Consider the following 6018-nt stretch of genomic DNA (forward strand, 5'->3'; position numbering starts at 1 on the left):
TAAAAACATCTTCCATCAGCCCCTTTATACATATATTTATAATTGCTATGCACAAACTCCAATTAATCCATCTCTATATTTACATAACATTTACATATACTTTATATAATATTTTAATATTATTATTTTTCTTTATAAGCTTTCTCTCTCCATTTAGTATATATTTATTATTTCTTTTTTATTTTTCAATTATTTTATTTTACTTTAAGTAATAAAATATGTTTAAAGATATAATATTTAAATGATGTAGAGAAATATATAGAGAAGCTGATGTATGGTATAATGTAAAATTTAGAGGTAAAATAGGAAAAGGTGTGTTTTGATGAGGTATTTTAAAGGATGGAGTAGAGCATGCAATGGGAGTGCTCTAATAATGTGGTCTCACACATATATGCCAAATATACCCATAACGGGCCAAATTACGAAAATTGCCATTCTGATAAGAAATAGGCACAAATACATATTTAATACACTAAATATGCATATTAAGTCATATTATAATATAGCTCATATAATCAGACAATGTGTAACACCCTGGGTAACCAAGACCTACTGTGTGTCTAAAATAGTGCAAGACTTGCTAATCAAGTCATTTGAACATAAATGTGTTGTTAAAGTCAACTGTCAAGTTAGGGTTAAAAGATTTTGATCGTAGAATGGTTGACTTTCATTAAAACAAGTGTTTGATACATGGGATCCCAAAAATAGTGTTTACATGGCAGATACAACCCCCAAAAGTTAATACAACAATAGCTAGTCTAAATGGCAAAATATAGTTTTGAGCTCTAATTCTTGTAAATCCCTCGATTGTGGCGGTCGAGCAACTGCCAATGTACACACCGCCCCCAAAGCTCTCCAACTCATGGCTGGTCCAACTTTCCTTTGCCTTTACCTGCACCACGTAGCACTCGTGAGCCAAGGCTCAGCAAGAAAACTGTAATCAATAAGCATAGACAACAACGGGTGTATATAACAAACTTTAGTCCAATCAGTTCAATTAATCAACAAAATACAAGTATTAAGCGAGGCAACGATAATAGTTTAATCCAAACATATAAATCAACCTTAATATAATTAAATAGGGGTCGGCGCTCTTAAGCTGAGCCCTCTGGTTATTTAGCTGATCTCGGCTCGCTAAGGCCGAGCTGCGTTCAATATGCTCAACGTCAGCCCCGACTCCCTTAGGTCGTATTTTCACATTACACATAGCAAATATACAGGTTACAGAACACATATGCTCAATCACAGGCAATCTCAGTCACATTCACAACTTGGGTGCAATTTTCTTTCCTCAACTCTCGAGCAAAGGATAAAGAGTAATCCCAAGCATGATCCTCAGTCCTGAGCCTTAACGGAAACCCTAGTCATAAGTGACAATGGATAACTATAAAAAATCCACTCCAATTAAATGCTTTGGAATTAAATACTAACCTCTGGAACCTCGAATTAAACTAAACCAGGTAGTAGAATTTGTCCCAAGCGCTTAGGTTTAAGTCCTCGAGCCTAAAAACCAACCAAGGCTATGACTGCCTAGGCGGGCCGCGACCTGGCCCTAAGGGTCGCGACGCGCTTCAAGTCAGAGGTGCAACCTCTTGTTCCAGGGGGGAGGCGGGTTGCGACTTGCCCTTTAGGGTCGCGGTGCACCAACACGGCAGCAAGCCCCCCATGGCTTTCTGGGGTACACAGGCCACGACACCCATGAACTGGGTCGCGATGCGCCCCTGTGAACCTAGAAATCCCTGAGTTTCTCCAATGTTTTTCCTAGCTTAATCCAATTAAACCCCCTGAAACCTAGAACTAAACCCGGAATTGAGTCTAGGACTCTTAACCACATAGCCTTGCACAAAAACACTCAAAATCCTACTGAAATTACCATCTCAAATAAAAAATTAATTAACATTAAAAAATCAGTCTAAACTCAACCTAAGAATCTAAATCTTCAGAAGAATCAAGACATAATTCTTATATTTGTTAATGGCCTCAATCCTCAGCAATTGCTTGACTAATCCTAGCTTAGTTTCCTAGACTTCCTTACAAAATCCTCTGGCTTTTTCCTTTTAAAATTCCTTCAGCTTCAAAGTACAAGAAAGGGAGAGAGAGATGGAACGTGTAAGAGAGAGAGGTTGAGAGAGTTGAGAGTTTGAGTAATTTTGATATGTTCTACTAAGTTCTTATCACTCCCTGTAGTCTTTCAAGCCTATCCCCCTACAAAAGACCAAAATACCTGCAGTAGTAACCCGGTCCCTTTGTTACCCTTCAGGGAAAAACAGTCATTTACCCCATTCCCTCTAATTCCTTGAGTCGTCCTACAAATTCTCAATTAATTCCGACATGCACAACTAATCACCAAACACTTAGTCGTTACTCGATAAATCCCAAATATACATTAAACTTCCCAGAATACCCCTAGGCTTACCCCGGGCCGGGTATTAGACCCCGTTGTGACTATTATGCTAATCCACTCACTAGGATCGCCTCGAGCCGAATACTACAAATATATCCACATAATAATGTGGTCTCAATCATTTAACACATATAATCACATTTATGCCCGCAATAGGCAAAAATTACAGATATGCCGTCATAAACAAGAACGGACCTACATGCATATTTAATACTCATAAACATGCATATAAATATATTCATATTATCATATAAATCATGCATGCCACATAGTCACGCATTTAATCAATAAATCACACATATATCCAATTATACCCTCCCGGCATACTATTCAAGACTCTAAACCCTATTAGCATTTTTGGGACGTTACAACTATCCCCTCCTACTGAGAATTTTGTCCTCAAAATTTACCTGAATAACTCAGGATGCTGATCCCGCATAGCTGACTCTAGCTCCCAAGTTGCTTCCTCGACTTTGTTATTCCTCCATAATACTTTGACTAAAGGAATCGTTTTAATCCTCAAAACCTTGTCCTTTCTGTCTAGGAACTGAACTGGTCACTCTTTTTTTTACAAGTCAGTCTGTAGTTCCCGATCCTCGTATCCCAATACATGGGTCGTATCTGAGACGTACTTTCGAAGCATAGAGATGTGGAATACATCATGAACTCCTGATAACGACAGTGGCAGAGCCAATCTATAGGCTACCTGCCCGATCCTTTCCAAGTTCTCTAAAGGTTCTACGAATCTAGGGCTCAGCTTGCCCTTTTTCCCAAACCTCCTTACTCCTTGCAATGGTGAAACTCGCAGAAACACGTGGTCCCCGACCTGGAACTCCATGTCCCTATGCTTGGGATCAGCGTAGCTTTTCTGTCTACTCAGCGAAGAGAGCATTCGAGCTTGGATTTTCTCAATAGCTTCATTAGTCTTTTGAACCATCTCCGGTCCCAAATACATCCTCTTCCCCATCTCATCCCAATGAATGGGCGATCTACCTTTCCTTCCATATAACATCTCGTATGGAGCTACTCCAATCATTGATTGATAACTGTTGTTGTACGAAAACTCAATCAACGGGAGGTACTTACTCCAAGATCCCTCGAAGTCTAACACACATGCTCTAAGCATGTCCTCCAATATCTGAATCGTCCTCTCAGACTGCCCGTCTGTCTAAGGATTAAAGGTTGTACTAAAATTCAACTAAGTTCCCGTAGCCTTCTGCAAACTATCCCAAAACTTGGAGGTAAATATGGGATCCCGGTCTGATACTATAGACTTAGGAACTCCATGGAAACGTACAATCTCCCTCACTCGGCCGGATGCGTAGGAACGCATCACTCGGGCGCAAGGGGTAAATTGAGTCAATGCATATTCTAACAATTTTCTCTAACTATTGGGAAGATGGATAAATTCTGATGGAATTAATTTCTTTTTTACTCTTTGATAAAGAATAAATTCTATACCAAAGAGTGAGGGACAAACTGTAGTGGACAAAATCTGTATACTTGATAAATAATAGTCCAACAAGCAGTCAGTCAGCCCAATAAGCTTTCTAACTAGCCAATAAGGCCCAAAGCCCATGTAAAATAGGCTCGCATATACAAAGTACCATCCAAATACCCAAAACCATACCCGGACCCGAATTCGGATACACTCAGTCAGCCAGGGACCTTGAAACAGTCAAGGCTCCCATCACGTTCGCCAAGAATCTCGGAACGAAACCACTTGGAGCGAGTCAAACGAATCAGAAAGACGGAGGAGGACGGAACGAGAAGGAGGACAATAAATAAGACCATCAGATGTTGAGAAAAGGCATGGGATAATCACTGAACTTTCTTTACTCTCTAATTGAAACGAAGGCTACTCTATTTCTGAGCAATCCAGTCAAGCAAGACTAATTAGTCAGTCTGATTGGACCTGACCTTGTCGCTTGACCCCTCCGTCATCGCCACCGTCACTCTGACCATTTTACGACTCCTCCATCCATCATTATTTCGATTATTTATATCTTAATTTTATTGCTTTCTACTAGATCTCATTACAACCCGATTGACTTGAGCGTCGGAGTCCCTTTGGCTGACACCCCACCGGTGCTCCCAATTGAACTCTCGTCTCTCTTCTCTTTGTTCTTGATAGGTTGCTGGTGCCCATCTAATCAATTGTAGGAAATCACCTCTACAATTTGGCGCCCACCGTGGGGCCCTAGCAATCAGACGATCGACAAAGAGATCAAGAAGTTCACTTGAGAGCCATGTCAGACGTGACTGAGACACCCGATCTGTCTGCTCAACTCACTGCTCTTACTGCCCAGATGAATGAAGAACGCGAGAAAATGAGGAGGCTCGAAGCTGAGAATGCTGACCTACTCGTACGAGTGGAGGCCATGTCCCCTCAAGCCACCGAGGCTCAGCCATCTCGCTTTCGAGGCCAAGTCAGCCCTATGCAACCTCTGGGAGACCTCACTCCTATCTCTAACAGTGATGGACCGAATCAGACAGTTCCATCACCCTCGGTAAGGAATTATCAAACTCCACCCACCATGTCTAACATCCAAAATTATGTTGTCAATACAAGCGAACAGGTAACCATGACTGAACATGGACATTCATCTGCGCCCGGATCACAGCAGATCCCGGGAGCCAGTCGGCCAGCCACTGGACTCGGACAGCAACAGATTCCAGGAACCAGTCAGCCAGCCACTGGACCGGGACAGCAGCAGGTTCCAAGTGCTAGTCAGCCTACCATTGGAGCCAACCAGATCATCATTGGAGCTGGTCAGAATATACCTGAGCAGCAGGCAATCGGATTAAATCACCCAGTCATGAGCGAGCCAATCCGCCAAGCAACCACAAGCTCATTTCCAATCCAAGATCCTGAGTTGGCTCGAAAGTTAGCTGAGATGGAGGCATTCATTCAACGGATTCCTGGGATGCCGGCTCCGATTAAGAAGAGTGCAGCAAGCTGTTATGCAGACTCTCCATTCGTAGACGACATTCCACTAGTGGAAATGCCAAAGAAGTTCAACTTCCCAAATATGAAGATGTTTGACGGGACGTCTGACCCGGATGATCACATCGCACAGTATAGGCAGAGGATGTTCACCGTTGCCATCCCATGCGATATGAGGGAAGCATGCATGTGTAAGGGGTTTGGTTCTAGTCTGATTGGACCAGCCCTCCAGTGGTATACTAATTTACCTAATAATTCTATTTCTACTTTTGCACAATTGACTGACACTTTTGTCGAGCAGTTTGCTAGTAGCAGGAAACTTGAAAAGTCTGCAGAAGACCTCTACGTCATAGTTCAACGACGGGGTGAGCCTTTACGAGAGTACGTAGGCCGCTTCAACAAAGAAAAGGTTTCTATAACCCATTGTAATCAGGACACAGCCATCTCAGCCTTCCGCAAGGGACTCCGTTACGACTCAGACCTATACAAAGAACTTACCAAGTACCCTTGCAAGACGATGGAAGACGTTCTCGCCAAAGCCTGGGCACAGATCAAGTGGGAGGAGGATGAAGCTAACTATTATCACTCTTCTCCAAGGAAAGACACTCGAAGAGACTCAAGGGCAGGCAGACGGCAGAGTGATAGACGATCCGAGCCATACCCATAT

This window comes from Humulus lupulus, chromosome 4 (genome assembly GCF_963169125.1).
Source record: "Humulus lupulus chromosome 4, drHumLupu1.1, whole genome shotgun sequence".
NCBI lineage: Eukaryota > Viridiplantae > Streptophyta > Magnoliopsida > Rosales > Cannabaceae > Humulus > Humulus lupulus.